This window comes from Zootoca vivipara, chromosome 5 (genome assembly GCF_965207765.1).
Source record: "Zootoca vivipara chromosome 5, rZooViv2.hap1.1, whole genome shotgun sequence".
Taxonomy (NCBI): Eukaryota; Metazoa; Chordata; class Lepidosauria; order Squamata; family Lacertidae; genus Zootoca; species Zootoca vivipara.
Window position 1 is genome coordinate 17,898,209 of NC_142588.1, and position 19,146 is coordinate 17,917,354.

The 19,146-nt window shown below is 45.5% G+C and overlaps 1 protein-coding gene across 4 annotated transcripts in view; it reads left to right on the forward strand.

Moving 5' to 3' along the window:
- LOC118096596 (phospholipase A2 inhibitor alpha-like protein) overlaps positions 1-19,146 on the forward strand; it is a 248,253-nt gene that overhangs the window by 193,589 nt on the left and 35,518 nt on the right. Inside the window, exon 1 of one of the 4 annotated variants that reach the window (XM_060274998.2) lies at positions 12,747-12,883. The exons of 2 other annotated variants lie outside the window; for them this stretch is intronic. The gene's annotated coding sequence lies outside the window, so the exon portion shown is untranslated. Of the gene's footprint in view, positions 1-12,746; positions 12,889-19,146 lie in introns of those variants that run through there. One more of the 4 variants, XM_088670138.1, reaches the window with a different exon arrangement.

Here is a 19,146-nt window from a genome sequence, read left to right on the forward strand (position 1 = left end):
TCCAATTTCAAAAGAATTGTATCTCATTCTTACCTTTAACACAAAAAAGTTAGATGCACCAGTTCCATGGAAAAATAAAGCAGGATAATCTAATGTTGACTTCAATTGGTCTTGGAAATATAGGGGGGGATTTCTGCCTTTTAAATGGGATTGGGACCAGAATCTGGCTTGTCTTGAGCAGCACTGCAAAGGTGTAAGAGCAATGTTGAAGTGATGTATTTTTGATGAGAGCTGAAATATTTATAGATAGCAGTAGCTGAGCCAGCCAAGACTGGGAGAGTTCAAAGGAGCTGCTTCAAACTTAGTAGAGGAACAGATAAAAGCTATTACTATTCTGGCAGTTCATAATGTATGTAGTGATGGACCTTAGTTAAAATCCAGAGACAAATAGGATCTAACTTAAGAAGGGGGTGTTCTCTTGTGATTTTAGTTGCCTACTCAAGCATCAGTTCATATGGGGAAATAGTTTTTAGGTTATACCACTGCAGGTATGTGGGGGGAATCATGTGATCAAATTCATCCAATCGGGGTGTGAAATATGTGCATATGTCACAGAGAAGGGTTCGACCATAGTTTTTCCCTAGCTACTTGTTTTCTTTGTGCAAAGATTTTGTGGAGAGGCATTCAAATTTATACTCCCTTAGCAAAAGGTTTGGTTTGTGGGGGTTGGGGGTTGGTCTGCACTGGCCACAAACCACAATTCGATAAAGCCAGTGTACATAGATTTAAGCTACTGAATCCTGAATCCAGTAAATCCAAGTGGGCTGCTGAAAGTGATTTGTGGAGCCAATATGGCAAAATACTCTTAAATCCATGGGTTCTTATTTAACTGCACAGCTTCCATGGTTCTTCTTTTGCATAAAATGACATGAGAATATTGGGCCGTATTGCTGTTCAGTCACTTCTGCTGCTAAGGCAATCTTGGGTTTTCTATGTGACCTTTTCTATAAGGTGAAGATTGCCGGGGGTGGGGGTGGGGAGATAGATGTTCTGAGTGTTTGAAAAGAAATTGATTTACTTTGGAGAGTGAGTAGGTTATGTCCTAACATGCCCGATACAGCTATTTTGTAACTGGAACTTGAGTTGAGTGTGTGTGTGCACTCATCCTTCTTCAGATTGTTTCCTACACATCTTGAATTTCTCCTAGATGCATTCAAAATAGGGCTTCAGAGGTGGGGTCATGTGATGGGTTGTGGCCATATATCAAATGCTGCCTGTGCATGATGATAGAATCTGAATAGTAGTTGTAGTGGTGTTTGGTGTTATTTGAAGCTTATGTGAAATCTCCAGGTGGGTAAGTGAAACAAAAAAAAAAGTGTTACACATTCAAATACATCCAAATTTTAACTAATCCATTTTTCAGATATGTCACATTCAAACACTCATTTGTTCAAATGGCTTTGAGCCCTGGATGACTTGGTTTCAAGTGGTGGAAATCATATTTTAATGTCCAAACGTCATACCGTATTTCTTGATGAGAATTATGTGGCGGCAATTTCAAAATACTGTACACTTTTTCCATACCTTCACGCTAAAGCATTTAAACTAAATAAGGAGGGTCCCCCCCATAGCTAAATAGATATGGTTTTTTCCCCTCATTGTGGAGCTGCACTGTAGCAGCTCATTGTCTGCACACTGCTCACATATGGAACATGTACCGTATGTATTTCTTTAAAAATCAGATTAATGCACAAATGTGATGCAATGGAATATGAACATGTGAAATTGACACTGAATGAAAATATACTGATCCATCCTTTATATAGCCAGTGAATGTTATGTGGATGTGCACATTTACAAATATAGACTCAGAGAAGCAGATCACTTGCTGTGTTCTATAGATTTTGTGCTGTGTTCTCATGAGACATTAAAACAGAGTACGAATATTGTCACAGTAGTTAATGAAGTAATGTACCATGAAAGCTAACACTGGCAGTGTTTGAACTGAACATTTCTCATACAGGGTTTAGGTTTTGCTTTTAATAAAAGAGTGCATGTACAGAATGGCTCCTTAAATGTGCTTATTAAACAACAGCTGCTTGCTCTATATGATTAAGGTTTTGTTTTTAAAAATCCAATAGGCTAATCAGTAAACATACAAACTGTTAGTTTTCAAATATTCCTTAATGTTTGTTAACATATGATTTGCCTTACTCTCCTGAAGATTTAATAAGATGTTTGTTTCAGTAATGAAGAAGTAGATATGAACTGCAAAGACATTCTGGGCAAAGCAGAAGAACTTGAGCCCAAATTAGTAATGCAGAATAATGTTAATCACAGCTGCCATTCATAACCAAGAAGAACATTTTGAGTGTATCTATGTTGCACTTGTTAACGACAGATGAAGCAGTCATCACATGATAAATGATAAAGTGTAAGTACAGATTGTAACTTGGCACATGGCACCAATAATGTCAGGAAGTATGGAAAGAATTTATTTGAAGAGCTTGTCAGCAAAAAACAACAGTGTACAATAAAAGAGAAGTTATCAGCAGATAACCATTGTAATACAAATTAATTGCTATTTGATGTAGTATAACCAAGGTTTAAAGAGGAGAGTATTTTCAACTGATAACATACTCTAATTACTATTAGAAATAGATCACAGTAATCCCAACTACAGAAAAATTGAATTGCCACTTTGGGTAGTTGAAAACTTGAGTGCAAATCCTTTTAAAGGTCCTGGTATTTCTAGCTCTGAAGATAAGCTATACTTATCAGACGAATATCTGAACAGGCTAGGGCACTGTGGCACAGAGGGGGGGAAATGAATTTGGAAGACTTTTGATACTGTCTCCACTCAGAAAAATGGAGCCCACTGCATGACTTTGAGGCAGTCACTTTATCCTAACCTAATCATCTTCATCAGGTTGTTGTGAAAGAGAAAAGCAAATAGTCCCAGGTACAATTGGGACATGCAACAAATATATTGTAGTGTGGAATGCTCTTTTTCCAAGTTTCAGCCAGCCAACCATCCCTTCCTTCCCGATATGGCAAATCCTCTCACCTGGTTTTCCACCCACCCACAACATACACTCAGCATTTTGTGGTCACTTAGCATGCTCAGTGGGACGCAGGTGGTGCTGTGGGTTAAACCACAGAGCCTAGGGCTTGCTGATCAGAAGGTCGGCAGTTCGAATCCCTGCAACGGGGTGAGCTCCCATTGCTCGGTTCCTGCTCCTGCCCACCTAGCAGTTCAAAAGCATGTCAAAGTGCAAGTAGATAAATAGGTACCGCTCCGGCGGAAAGGTAAACAGCGTTTCCGTGCGCTGCTTGGTTCAACAGAAGTGGCTTTGTCATGCTGGCCAATAAGGCGAGATGAGCGCCACAACTCCAGAGTCGGTCACGACTGGACCTACCGTAATGGTCAGGGGTCCCTTAACCTTTACCTAGCATGCTCAGTACTCATTGGGCTGTATGTGATGTTCCCCTGCCTTTGTTCTGTAAACCTGCAAAACCTGCTTGTGCATGGGTACTGCTGTTTTGACTATATAAACAATGGCACTCATGCCTGAATATCAGTCATGATGTTCCCCTGAGGATCTAGGGAGTACAGCAGGCTACACATGAAATAAATAAATATTCTAAAGCATCTGACTGCTAGTCACAGTATCCAAACATGCAACCCTTTAAAGTGCCCAGTCCCAGCTAGGATAAGCCCAAGTGAAAGCTAAAGGAAGCAGGTCAGGGAGAGGGATGAGGCACATAGCTGGGGCAGGGAAGGAGTTTGTATGCACTTTAAGATTGCAGATAGTAAAACAAGAGGGGAGAGGGGAGGGGGAGGGAGAGAAAGGACCTTCAGTACCTTGGACAGCTCCCCAAGAAGAGACAGCACAGTCTGACAAATGCTGGATGCTAACTGAGCTCTTGCATATACCTAACAGCCTCAGCCCGTCTTTCCCAGACTACACCCCTTGCTGCAGAATGAAGACCTTTAACTTTCACTTTTGGGGAAAGGCTGTACCGTGATGTCCATTTCAACCCCACCCCTTACAGTGAAGGCTTTAGGGGAACGTGGGAAGGAGCTCCCTCTCATTTCTTCACAGTTATGAAGGCAAAATGAATGTATCCTGAATGTATAGCCAGATACCTTAGGGGACAGATCATGTCCCAGAAGGCTTGAGATGTAATCTTTATTTTATGAAACTCCTTTGGAATTTTGTAGATAGCATACCATAGCTATAGCATAACATCTCATGACGCAGGAGCAGAAAACCTGTGGTCATCCAGCTGACAATTGTCATACTGCCTGGGGCTATTGGGAGTTTGAGCCCAACAATACAACTTCCCTATACAAGTGCATAGTGGTGTGGGCTCTCTGACACAGTGAAGTAAGTGTGCATGGCTTCAGAAATCAACGTGCTTTTAAGAAAGGTAGTCTGCATGAGATTTTTTGCAGGTCTCTCTAAAAAGCCTTAAAATGCCCTCTTTCTTTAACAGAAGAAACCGCTATCAAGAATAATGGTAATAAAGTCATGTGGAACAAGTACAAATTGTTGGATGGAAAAAATTCCTCTCATCTCAGCGAAATTCAGATTAAGAAATTTAACAGGAAATGAGAGGATGCATTAAGGCATGATCACATCAATGTTCTATATGCATATAAAATTATTAATGCTGTAGTGATTATTTATTAGTTCAAAGAATGAGGTTTTTTCACCATTTCAAAAAAATAAAAGAATTTGCAACATAATATAAAATCACCCTGCACTCTTTTTAATGCAATTTTAGTGTGAAACGTGTTTAGCATATGTTAAACCTTCTCTTTGTTTTGTATTCCAATACCTAAAACTTTTGTGTCCCACAGATATCTCTATTGCCTAAGGCATGCTAAGCATCTGGCTAATGGGGGATCCTTTTGGTGTTCCAGGCATGTGGGAACTGATATACTGAATCTCTTCAGCTGCTTCTAACCTTGCAGTTAGCTTTCTGCCAAGCTTCCACCCCCTTTCAGTTCTTATTTCGCTGCACAACAACTAATTTGCACAATACAAATCCAAAATCCACCAGGACAAGAGAGTTTGGATTCAGTGGTTCTTGAGTTCTCCTCATCCGAGGTCAGTCGGGGCACAGCCAGCCTGGCCAGACCCAGTTGGTGGAACTGAAGTTTCTACACACAGCTATCATTCCATTCTCCATCCAGGCAAGCCTGGGGGCAAAGGTGCTTGAGAAGGGATGTGGTGTAGAGAGAATTCTATAGGCTGTATAGAAAGACCTAGAGTCTTTGGGGTCTTTGGCCCCCCAGGCCTGTGGTGTAGGTTCTTTCTACAGTCAAGAGCTGCTTCTGCTGTCCTGACTTGTTGACCACTGGAACTCGGTAGCTCCTGCTATCTGACAACCTGCAATGGAGTTTATAGGTATTGTTTTGGCAGGTCATAGAAAGCTGCCTCATACTGTGACAGACCAAAGAAACTTAGTATTTTTCATGCCAGTGATGGGATATATTTTGCCTGCCAGATGTTGTTGGAGTCCAGTTCCCATCAGGCCCTTCCATCACGGCCAGTGGCCAGGGCTGGTGGGAGTTGCTGTCCAACAACATCCAAGGGTCCCTGTTCTACACTGCCTGACAGTGATTCTTCAGGATTTCAAAATGAAGCCATTCCCAGTCCTATTTGGGGATGCCTAGCAGTGAACCTGGGACCATTTGCATGCGAACTGTGTGTTCCAAAACTACAATATCAGCCCTTCCCTAGAGGGAAATGAGAGGATAATAGAGTAGAATGAATCACAAAGCCGTGGAAGGGGAATAGATGTCTTGGCCACATTGTGCTTTCTAAATTATATCTCTGCTACTTTCCCCATCAAGATTATGAACTATCTTTTCCAAAGAAATCTTTTGCTGCTTGAGATTTTAATGTTAGGGTGAGCTATATGGGTTTTAAAGTGCCTTTTTCATAGTACAGCGGTGCAGTGCAGGGTGCTTTTCCAAAAGTTCATCCCATGGCATCATTTGTAAATCTTTTGGCTACAATCCTGTGTGTTGTTTCCTAGAAGTAAACCTCACTGAACTCAATGGGACTTACTTCTGAGTAGACATGCATAGCCGTGCAGTGTTTAAGGGTAATTTCCTTGGTAGGGTACATGTTTCATGGGGGAAGATACTGGTGGACCTTTAAATGTCAAAATACCGCCAGGGAATAAATGCACAGCAAAGCAAACTCCATAATGCTGCTGGATACCGTATATTTAATGGGCATCTAATATCAATGTAATGGATTGCACTGGGGTGTCCCTTCACATATTTAGTTAATACAACCTATTCTTTGTAAACCACTTAGAGGTTTTATTTACAGTTAAGCCTTATACAAATGCTATTAGATAAAAGAAATCAACTGAGGATTCTGTGTGAGTTGAGTTTTTAAAGCTGAGCCCTATGGATGTTTACATGCATCTAGGGCAGGCATAGGCAAACTCGGCCCTCCAAATGTTTGGGGACTACAACTCCCATCATCCCTCACTAGCAGGACCAGTGGTCAGGGATTGTGGGAATTGTAGTCCCAAAACATCTGGAGGGGCACGTTTGCCTATGCCTGATCTAGGGTTTTCCATCACTTTACTCTTCAGCAACCTTCCATAGTAACTTTCCACCAACACAGCCATTTTTGGGGAGTGTCTAGTGATTTGACATAGGGAGCTGCTGCAGAGAAAATGCCACAGAGTAGCCTAATGTGAGAACACAATTGCTTGTGCGTGTGTGTGTTATTAATTCTCCCTAGATCTTCATCTTTATAAAGAGCAACCATTTTTAGCCAGTGCTACTGGTTAAAAATATATATTCTGAGCTTGTGCAAGTGTTTAGCTGGGCTGCAGTTTAAATACCTGTAAACAAACAAACAAGCAGGCAGGATGAGGAGGAGCTCGCTGAGCAAATCCATTTTCAATTTCTTATATTTTCCAGTCATGCACACACACAAACACACTCACTCTTCCTGCCCATCCACCCACAATACCTGCTTCCTCTATTTGATATGTTCCACTGTGGGATTCATTAATATGGAAATGATTAACTTAATGTTCTACAAGTAGAAAAAATATAGATTACTGAGGAAATTGAGTTGCTTGTTGCTGCTCCTCAAATGCCTGAATTGTGCTAGGATGACTCATAAGCAAAGATTTTTTTCTCTCTCTCCACCCATTATTATTTCAGCATCTCTTTGCTTTCAGCATGAAAATATAATTGCTGTCATTTTGTTTGTGAATTCAGGGGAACGTTTCGGGAGGCTCAAAATTTGTGCTGTGCTGTTTTGTTTTTGTACTTTATTGGCAGAAAGTGTGTGCAGAAAACCAGCAAACCCAACCCCTGGTGGGATACTTGTTTGTGTGTATCACTCTTACGGGTTGAAAGGAGGTTGTCTCACATCAGATGCAGATGTGGGGCAAAACCTGCCTGGTAAAATAGTTGGGTGATTTGAAATGCGTCTCAGCAGGGTGTCAGCATTGATTACAGTTTTTGTGCATTTTACTGAGCAATTTCGGGAAAGCATAGTGAGCTCCCCCATCTGTAGTGATGAGGGACATAAAAAGGAAAGACCAGCAGTGGCGATGCCACTGGAGCCCTCGTATCATCAACCCAAGTGGTTTAATTGGCTCAAATACTGTAATACTATGTGACATGAGAGCCAGCATAGTTAAGCAGTAGTGACAGGTCAGTGGTTTATCTGCTGTGATAAGTAATAGTGTAATATGACAGTTTCCTAATGACACATGGTTAACCCTTACATTGAGAAGATTCAAAACTTTTATTTGAGATTGGAATAACATAATACATTACCTGTGCGCCCTTGAAGACTGCTTGGAAGCTCCTGCAAGTTCACAAGGCAGCTTTTTCACCAATAGGAATAGCTTGTAGTGCACAGATCCTGCATTTTCCCATTGTGTCAACTGAAGATGCTTATTAAGGCATGCAAAGCCAAGAAGAAGAAGAAGAAGAAGAAGAAGAAGAAGAAGAAGAAGAAGAAGAAGAAGAAGAAGAAGAAGAAGAAGAAGAAGAAGAAGAGGAGGAGGAGGAGGAGGAGGAGGAGGGGGGGAAGGGGGAGTAGTTTGGATTTGATATCTCGCTTTATCACTACCCTAAGGAGTCTCAAAGCGGCTAACAATCTCCTTTCCCTTCCTCCCCCACAACAAACACTCTATGAGGTGAGTGAGGCTGAGAGACTTCAGAGAAGTTAGACTAGCCCAAGGTTACCCAGCAGCTACATGTGGAGGAGTGAGGAAGCGAACCTGGTTCACCAGATTATAAGTCATGCTCCACCATATTGTGAAATTCCCTCAGCACAGAGGTGCATCTGGAGCCTTCACTACATAGCCTTTGGCAAGTGCTAAAGACTTGTCTCTTTTTCCTGGTCTTTGACACCTGAGATGAGTATTTTTAGGATTCACCCTCTTCCCCTGACTGTGATTTGTCTTACCTATTTTTAATACATAATTTTAAATCGTTGTAACCCATTTTGGGGCCTGCTGGTGTAGAGAGAGATAATAATAATAATAATAATAATAATAATAATAATAATAATAATAATTTTGAACTATTTTCTATAGCAGTTTAGGACTACCCTGTACACGCAGTCCTGTGTTTACATGGCGGTTATGTTCTGAGGCACTGTGTGTGTTGGTGAAATTGCATATAATTGAAACCCATTGAAAATGCCTGCAAACACACCATTCCTCCCCTGTTCCACCCTTTTAGTGACATTTCAGTGACATCTTTTTGACCGTTCTGCGTCACTTCCAGGTTTGGTGTGATACACATGTCACAGTTGCATATATATTGAACGTGCGTAAATGGGGGGCTGCCTTTACATCTTCCAGATTAGTAGGTGTTTCTGAGCACAAAAACTTGGTATCCATGAATTGTGGGGTATGGGCTAGGGTGCACACTCAAGCCTCACTCCAACATTGTTGTGCCTGTTGCATGCTTGGTGCTCAACCATCTCCATGTTGAATGTGGAAGATCTGCAGGGGGGAGGGTCTTCTGGCTTGAATTTTGAGGGGAAAACCCTCCATATGATTGAGGACCCTGAATAAAGCAGAGTCCCTCATCTCATGAACTGTTTTCTTCACATTCAAGTCAACATATGGGAGCCCCCTGATAGTTTCCAAATTTTCCATCTTATTCTAGCTGATTTGCTCACTGAAAGTTCTAACAAATACTGTATAAAGGTAAAGGGACCCCTGACCGTTAGGTCCAGTCGCGGACAACTCTGGGGTTGCGGCGCTCATCTCGCTATACTGGCCGAGGGAGCCGGCGTACAGCTGGTCATGTGGCCAGCATGAGCAGCACACGGAAATGCCATTTACCTTCCCACTGGAGGTTGGCAGGAGCAGGGACTGAGCAACAGGAGCTCACCCCGCCGTGGGGATTCGAACCGCCGACCTTCTGATCGGCAAGCCCTAGGCTCTGTGGTTTAGACCACAGCACCACCTGCATCACTTCTAACAAGATAAAAGCAAGCAATTTGGCAAGATAAGGTGGTGCATTGTTTTGCTATCTAAAATGGAAGGTGTTGCCTTAGGTATAGCACTTGGAATATTTCAAAAACCAATTTTTGCAAGTGTCTTTCATTTCTGACCCCAGGCAAACCAGCCAGGTTGACTTAAACAGATCTGAAATCCTGTATTGTATAATGTGCTGCACTTTCCTGCTATCCCATGGATACCAATTATGGCACATTTAAGTTTTCTTTGGAAAGAATTCACATTTGAGGGTCATCTAGTAAATTACTGTGCTGCTCCCAGTGGCTTCTGGGAAATAAGACTGAAAATCCTCAATTGGCCCTCAAGAAGCTTGAGACATGTCAGCTGGGGTGGTCGTTAGAGAGACCCATTAGAGATGTGGAATCACCTGTTTCTACTCAGGCTGGGAATGCAGCCAAAATGGCCTTGCTGTTCTATTCAACACATCCAGTTTAGGGCCCCAGTTTGGAGCCAGAATGTGTATCAGCTGAATTAAGATGAAAAGAAGAACAACCCCCTACAACGCCCTATGAAATGTGAGTTTGGAGGCGCGTGGAGAACAGGGGGCTGGGGGAGAGAGAGAGAGAAGCAGGCTTTGCGCTGACTTTAGATTTTTCTGTGCACATTCTTAATAGCTTGTACTCAGACCTGCCATGTATTGTTTGGTCATTTAATTTTCTGGCAGAGCAATGGGATATTTTATACCAGCATTTCCCAATGGCTGCGATTTTGTCAGAGAAATACTAGCTGGAAATCTTGGAGGAAATAAATGGGCAGCTTCCGTCTGTTTTTTTTAGCCTAGCAATTGAACTTCATACTTGTTACTCCTTTCTTTAGCATTGATACGAAAGTAAATATCCTATATGCAGTGCGTTCCCATACTTTTAGCAATCGGGCTCAAGAGCGTTTCAACCACCACACTTATCAGACTAGAGACATCTGAAAGGGTGAAGTCAGTTCTAGTTTGGAAAGGCAGCAGTGATGTTGCCAAGTGTTGCGATTGCCTGGTTCAGAATATGAATCTGGCAGACTTTTAATACACACCTGTATTGCAAGCCAGGGTCATTTCTTTTCTACTCATCATACTCCAACTCAAATTATAAAACATGTCTGAAAAGGACTTGCCATTTCCATTTCCTTGGCTACTGTGGCAGGAGAATAGGAACTCCCTCCCCCCCCCCCACACACACAAAAAGGGACTGAAGCATGAACAGCTTACCGTGTTTCCCCTTTTTTAAGACACCGTCTTATAACTTTTTTCCCTCAAAAAAACACACGGTGGCTTATTTTCAGGGGGTGTCTTTTTTTCTTTCTTTTTTTTAAAGTGCCGGTACAACTGGGTCCCACTGGCTCAGGATGCTCAGCGCTCTCTTCCACGCGCATTATCAGCACCACACTCTAGCCAACTGAGCTATCCAGGTTTTACAACATAATACTGTAACATAATGCACAACATGATGTACATAACATCCATTAAATGAAACAAGAAAATAAGGAGATTATTTAAATACAATACATAATACATAGCAAGCAATTGCAGCAATTGAAACTGGGATTTTTTAATGCTACGTGTGTCCTCTACCATTATTGCTGTCAACCAGGCTGGCAGCAGCTCTCCAGGATTTCAAACTTGGGGGTACCTGGGGGTTAAACCTGGGATCCTTATGCATACAGAGCACAGGGTGCTCTGCCACTTTGTTATGGTCCTTTCCGTTTTCTGCCTCTTCTATTCTCTCCCTTTCCCCTCCTACCCATCCTGAGTCAAGGGCTCTCCTTCCTTGGAGGCTTTTAAGCAGAGGCTGGATGGCCACCTGCCATGTATGACCTAGCTGAGATTTTTGCATTGTAGGGGGTTGGACTAGATGACCCCCGAGGGTCCCTTCTAACTCTACAATTCTACCGATTCAACAAAGGGCATCATTATCACCATCACCAAACTGGTCCAAGCAACTAAGGAGAACGTCTTGCGTACACCCCTGTCCTTTTGATTGGCAGCTAAGCTTCGCCTGGCCGGCTTCCGAGTTGCAGCACCCGATTCTGCAAAGCTCGCCGCGCCGATGGGAGGACGCCCGCCTGCCTGCCGCGCAAGAAGTTAGGCAGAGCCGCACAAGCTGCACAAACTCTGCAAAGAGGCGGGGGCGGGGGCAGTCCTGCCGAACGGGTTGAGTAACCCCGCCGGCGGGATACGGAGATGGCGTAAGGGAGCTGCCTGCTTCTGAGGCGGCCTTTCGAGAGCCTCGGGCGGCAGAGAGGCGCTCCAGGGCTGGCGGCTCTCCTCGGGGACGGGAAGAGCCGCATTTCCTGAGGGGAACAGCCTGCGGGCTGGGCTCTGGGGAGGGGTGGGAAGGTGCTTGGCCCCTGCTGCCCCCTCAGCTGTGAGGTAAACCTGCAACGAGCCCACGCTTTTCCCTCCGCAAGCAACGAGCCCCTCTCTCTTTCCTCCTGACGCTCGTGCCCTTGGTGCTCCGTGCGGGAAGGAGGGGGAGAGGAGCGGCGTCAGCTCTCGGCAAGGAGGCCAGGGCAGCTGAATGATGAGCCAAAGAGGAACCTGCACGGCACCTTTTCTCTGTCGGGGAGGGGGGGGAGAGACGCGATCACAAACATACAGAGAGAGACAGACGCGCACACAGGGGGAGAGAGAGAGAAAGACACACAGGGAGAGAGAGAGACGCGCACGCACACACAGAGAAAGAGACGGACGCACACACACACACACACACACAGAGTGTGCAGCGCTGCTTCGCACTTTGTCAGCGCTGCAGCCGCCGCCACTTCCGAGCGCCAACCCGACCTGGCAGGCTTCCTCCTCCTGCCATGGCCGGCATTGCAGGAGCTGGGTCCTGCTGGCTTGTGCCCTCGGTGCTCCGTGCGGCACTGCTGCACGCTTTATCGGCGCTGCAGCAGCAGCCACCGCTTCCGGGCACCGACCCGACCCAGCAGGCTTCCTCCTCCTGTTGCAGCCAGCATGCTGGGTCCCGCTAGCTGGTTGGGGCGCTCAGTGGTCTTGCTCCGCACATCGCGGAAGTATGGCTTATTTTCGGGGTATGTCTTACATTTCTCAAATGATTAAAAACCCTGCCATGGCTTACTTTTTGACTACGTATTAAAAAGGGGGAAACACGGTTAGTTTGGATCCAGTCCATTTGTTTTTGTTTTGTGCATGCAAGTGTTTTGCACCCTGGGCAGCTAGGGCAGTGTCCCCCAGCTCTGTTTGTAAATGCACACATACCATTTCAGCTGGATTGCAGGGGTGAGTGTGGAGGTGGAAGCAGGAGTGGTTACATTGATCTGCAGCCGTTTGTATTTAAAAGTGGTGGGGCCAACAATGAGGTTGCTATAGCAGCAAGAGCTTAGCAGATAACCTGAACCCAATGTGCCAGGGATCCCAGTGCTGGGTGACCAAGAGCAGGCAGCCACCAGTAGCAGCCAGGTGGAGTATATATTTGGGGTGGAGATGAGGGTGTAGTGTGTGTACTACTGGTAAATGTTTTCTAGATGCTTAATTTATTGATCCTGTGTCCATTGTGACTTAACCTTTAGCTAAGTTTGCTCCTTTTCTTGATCAGTTCGGCCTGGGTTTTCAGGTTGCTTCCATAGATTCACTGGTGTTGTTTCATGCTGGGGACGCTCAGTCTTGGGTAAAGCATTTCATTTACAGAAAGTTTAATTTATGATTAGTGCTTAATATATGCTACCTATTATTACACACAGTCAGTGGGTGGGCTCACACACTTGAGAAGTACAATGTCTTGTACTTCTGTTGTAGCTGGAATCTGGATGGCGTTAGGTTGATATATGGAAATGATATTGGTTATTGGTAGGGGGCTTGTTCATCCCATGCATGAACAGAATCTATGTACTACTGAGCTACGTGCTCACATGTTGTGTCCTTTTTTTACTGCTCAGTTGTGGCTCCTGGTGTTCATATCCCACTCTTGACCTTCCTGGGCAAACACCCCTTGACTCATCTGGGTTCTGACCACATGGCAGAATTTTGTTTTTCAGGAGTTGCCAACCCTAACAATTGTCAACCTTTTGGTTGCCCTGTTTACACCATCAGACATCTGAGGCAGTCCTTGGCTATAATGATGCATAGCTGCCAAGTTATCCCTTTTTTACAGGGATTTTCCCTCATGCTGAATAGGCTTCCTCGCGAGAAAAGGGAAAACTTGGCAGCTATGAATGATGTAAAGAAATGAATGCAGAGGTGGGTGTGAGATGGAGAAAAGGAGGAAAGGGAGTAGAATGTGCAGCTCACCCCATATGATTGTTTGGAAGTAAGACGGGCATTTTTCAGCTGGAACCTGCCAGAACTCAGCTCCAGCACCTCTCATGTAGGTTCCATTGCCATAATAAGAGAACCAGAGAGGTGTTTGTTGTGGGTTCTGGCACCTCTTTTTCTAGAAAAATATCACTTGAAGTAAGTCCCACTGTGTTCAATGGGGCTTACTTACTAGTAAGTGTGTATTCCAAATTATTTCCATTATGTTGGTTAAAGTGGCTTGTGGAATAGACTGGGAATTTCTAGTTAGCACCAACATTGAAGTTGCTATGTACATGTTAACGTTTCCTGGTGATAAGTTGCAGGATATAAGAGGGCCTTTCTTCGGGCAATTACATTCCCTCAAAATAATTGTTTTTAGCTGCTAACCTTTGTGTAGTTCAAAGCTCTCATTTCTTTCTCAATACCCATTCTGATGAGCATAGTTCAGAATACATTGCCTATCATCCATAAAACGCTCTGGGGCAAATTTCTCATTAATGGCATTATTAATAATTGTCACAGAAAAGGCCCTAATAGCATCAGACATAATCATGGTCATATGACTCGATCTTTATTATCAAGAGAGGGGGATGCATCATTAAGTCCCACCGACCATTTTCACGGAGTTGTACAAAGTGAAGCCCTTGCTCTCAAAAGCATGAAGTCTGAGGGAAATTAAAAGCTGTTCATTATAAATTCAAGATTCAAAAGTCTTGTTTTCAATTAATAAGGAGTGAAGAAGGACTGGGTTCATAACTTCTTTTAAGTTGGTATCATTCCCTAGTTACTGAACTCATTAAGACATTCAAGCCTTCTGCTCATCTACTCCACTGAATTTATGCTGAGTTAAGATAGCCCTCCCAAACTCTTGGCACAATATTCTATCCTATCAGGGCCCTTATGTGCAGATTGAGCAAACTAAACAACGTCAACATGCAATAGGACAATAGGATTGCATCTGTCTGAGCATCCTTTGGACCCTGTTCATCCATCATTGGCTTCTGCATCAATATGATACATCCCCCCCCCCCATAGACCTGAGTCCTAAGTGTGCCTATCCAACATAGAGGAGATCTGATCAAGTCCAAGCTAAGCATGTTTACATTCTATTTGCTTAAATGGAAGAGTTAAGCATGCTTCTAAATCTATCCTGTGGACAGGTTCTTAACTTTGAGTTGCATTATTCCTAAGAATATCTCCTTGCACCTCTGATTTAAAGCATATTTCTCACTGAGACAAATGGCCTATATGCAAAATTAAAAAATTCCTTCAGTAGCACCTTAAAGACCAACTAAGTTTTTATTTTGGTATGAGCTTTCGTGTGCATGCACACTTCGTGCAGATGACATTGTGTCTGCCTGTCTATTTTATTCATTTAAGATGGTTCATAAACTGCTTACTCGAAAGATATATAAGCAGTGTACATAAAACAGTAAGATGATTATCACTAATATGCAGATAAAATCGGTGTGATTTAAAAACCAAGTATATGTAACTAAATTATGCTGAAATAAAAAGAAAGCTTTTTAGCCGGAGTATTAAATCTGTCTAATGTTAATAAGCGGGGAGCTCCAAAGTATAGGTGCTGCCACACTGAAAGACACATGCAGAATCAACATTATGAAGTGCTTGTAAATGTTCATGTTCTATAGATTGAAGTGGCTGAGTTCAGATCTGCCTGAGACCATCATTAGAGAGATTTTGGGACTTTTCAGATATTCAGCTAGGGTAGAAGGTATTAAAAGGAAGTGGAATTGCAATGGCAGGTTCTGCCTCCCAATTATAATTGGTGGTTTGAAGATCGAAGAGTGTCTCTTACACATGATAAGGCAGGGTTTCTGATCATGCAGAGAGGTCTCTCTTTGTGGAACAAATGAGGCTGTTCATAACACACATTGGGCATGTTCCTTCTACCCTAACTGAACATCTGATAAACCCTACTGGGGCAGTGTGTCAAAGGGAGCAGTTGAGCATTAACTACGTACTCTGAAATCAAACTGGTCGTCCCCCCCCCCACTGTCACACACTTCATACATAGAATCATAAAATTGTGGAGTTGGAATGGTCATCTAGTCCAGCCCCTCCCCCCAATGCAGGAATCCCAACTAAAGCATCCATGACAGATGGCCATCCAACCTCTGCTTAAAAACCTCCAAGGAGCGAGAGTTCACAACCTTCCAAGGGAGACTGTTCCACTGTTGAACAGCTCTTGCTGTCAGAATGTTTTTCCTGATGTTTTGTCGGAATCTCCTTTATTGCAACTTGAAGCCATTGGTTTGAATCCTACCCTCCAGAGCAGGAGAAAACAAGCTTGCTCCATCTTCCATGTGACAGCCCTTGAGATATTTGAAGATGGCTATCATATCCCCTCTCAATCTCTTGGTCCTAGTGACAGGATAGACGAGAGATGGAGAAAATGGAAATTTTAACTACATGAGGGTTTGTTTTCTGTAAGCCGGTTCCTCAAACATCCATCTGTCTGGTTTTTAAGGTGAAAGCCTTGAGACCGTCACAAGGAATGCTAGGCTTTGTTAGAGAAGGAAACTTGATCAGCCCACCTCATAGGATATTTAAAAGGAAAGCCACAACCCCCCCCAAAAAAATAAACTTTTAAAGTCTGTGTTAGCAGGATCTCCCACTGCTTCTATGAGAACAGAGGAGGGCAAACAAGCTTTTTGAGAAAATTGGTGAATAAAACCCAGATCAACTGCCTTGATGCTGGCTTTGAAACTAATAGAGATTTTTCCCTGAAGGAAGTTCATAGCCCTCTTCAGGTGTTCTAATGCCAGTGTCTGAAAACAGACCAGATGGGCTTGTGGGGATGGATACACTAGCTCTACCTCACTCCACGAGATGGAAGGCAACTGCCCAAAGTGGGGAGGCTTCTCTCCTTCTGGAGCCCATCTGCTTTAGAAAAACTTTGGAAAATCAGGACCCCAAACCACTGAAGTACAGTGCCCCAACCCCTAGCTCCCTGAGCCATTCCAGAAGGACACTGCAGTCAACAGTATTAATTTGAGCTTCTTAGCTGAGTTTTTGCTTCCCTTACTTCAGCACCCCTCCTCCAAGGAAGTATTAATCACTCACTGGATCCATGCAAGCAATTCTATTTGGCAAGCTCTAAAAAGCCAAGATGGGTCAGTGTCAAAAGGCAGGTGATCAGCCGCACTTCCCCAAGCAATTGGTCCACATCTCTAGGTGACAATAATTGAAACAGATCCAGTATCATGGGCTGCAAAGTGTTGATGTGCAATCTGTTGGTGTGTGTGTGTGTGCATGGGTGTACCCAGCATGGGGCAGGGGGGTCAGCTGCCCCCCCTAGAAGGCCAAACCGCGGGCCCGACTAGGGAAGCAAATACCCTGCGCAGGCGCCCCGCTTGTTGACACGGGAGGGGAGGGGGGAGGAAACGCTGCTGGTGCCGCGGCTCCTCGGCGGCGGCTCCTCCTCTCAGCCTGCCCTGCCTACATTTGCACCAATCCCCGCCCACTAAAGCCTTCGCGCCTCCCAATGGAAAGCCCTGCCAGGCGGCAACCTCTCCTGCCTAAGAGTTCTGCTGGGCTGGCAAGCGAAGGAGACGCGGCTCCCTGCATTGGTTGCAGCTGCTGCTGCGCTCTACCTCCCAGTAGGCTGCACTGCGATCGTCGGCGCCGTGGGCTGGGAATCGCCCCCTTCCCCCCTCTGCACCCCCCTACCCCCCTGAGTTAGGAGTTGCTACTGAGACTCCTCCTGGGCTGGGAGAGGAAGTGCACCGACAGGAGCCAGTTCAGCCTCGGTGGGCAGAAGCCTGCAAAGGAGGAGTGGGGGGGCGGCGACCGAAGGCGGTGGTCGTGGCTGCTGCAAGGAAGCTGCGTGGGGGCGTTTGCACCGGATTGCCAGCGGCAGGAGTAGCCCAGCGGCAGTGACCCTTCCTTGCCGCCCCCCACCGCCGGCAATAGGAAAGGAGCTGCCTTGGGGGGCGGCACAACTCTCTGCTCCCCCTGCGTGCATTGCCCTCTCCGGGCATTGGCTGCTGTTTCCTTCTTTGCAATGCGCCCCCCCCAGCCGCTCTCCCTTGCTGCCCCTGCCGAGAGAGAGGGGCGTTGAGGGCGGGGGAGCCACTGCCGCCGCCGTAGGGTCACAGCTGGAGGGGGGGCTCGCCTGTGCTGCGCCACCCCACCTTTCCCATCTTTTGCTCCCTTGTGATGGGGAGGCGGCAGTGGCAGCTTCTTCTTCTTCTTTGAGGGTCTCAGCTTGGCGGGGGTGGTCCCCAGTATGCTCCCAGGCCACGGGGGGTGGTCCCCTAGGTCTAGCAGACCTCTGAGCTCCTTCCCCATCCCAGATATATAGGGTGGGAACTGGCAAGGCTTCGGGGGGACCTGGAGGAGGGAAAGCGGGGCCCAAAGGGTTTTTTCAGGGGGGTGGCTAGCCATAAATGGATGGGAGCGGTGTTTTCAGAGCAGGGCCGTCTTAAGCATACCTGGCCCCATGGTGGTACGGATCCCTCTGGTGCCCCCACCCGCCCCGTTTCCCGGCGCGGCGGGCGCAGCTCACTGCGCGGCTGCCGCCTGGAGGGCCAGAGCCCTGCGCAACCCAGCCTGGGCGTAGGGCGGGCCCTGGGCCAGGGGGTGCTGCCCGCCCCCTGTTGTGACACCCCTGCCCGCGCCTCTCCAGAAAGCAGCCTGAAGCCGCTGAACAGCTGAGAGGCGCGCCTGGGGTGGCCTCCGCCGCGCCTCTCAGCGGGCGCAGTGGCGCCCCTGGTGGCCTGGCGCCCTGGTGCTCCGCGCCACCGGACCCAGGCCTAGAGACAGCCCTGCTTCAGAGCAGGGGGGTTTAGTGTGAGAGAGTTTAGGGGGTTCATTTAGAGGCTGCAGCCGCCGCCGCAGAGTCGTCGGGCCCGCTGGCCCTGTAGCCCCGCCCACATTCCCACTTTGTGGTCCCTCCCATCCCGTGCCTTGGCCCCGCCCCTGAACGACCATGGCTTGCCCCCCCCCTAGTTTTGATCCTCGGTACGCCCCTGTGTGTGTGTGTGTGTGTGTGTGTGTGTGTGTGTGTGTGTGATGACAATGTTTGGTTAACATTAACACTTGATTCTGTGTGCATTTCCCATGGGAAATTGCTCAAGACAGCATACGTGCGAAAATAATAAACAATTAAGTGAAAACAATACAACATAAAAGCAGGCATAAATACGAGGTATGAAAACAGCAACAGGCAATTCAAATTAATTAACACCTTTTGGTAAATACAAAAGATATTTTTAGCAGCCTTCTGATGAAGGGGTTTGAAGCAACAACGTTTCAAAAACCACAAACCTTTTGGCACTTTTCTTTCTACATTAACCCTTTTAAGATCATTTGTTCCAGATTCTTCATTTGGCAAAACCTTGCCTGACTTCCAGAACTGGAGAGATTAAAGGAATATAATAAAAGACTGCAAACTTTAGCATAAA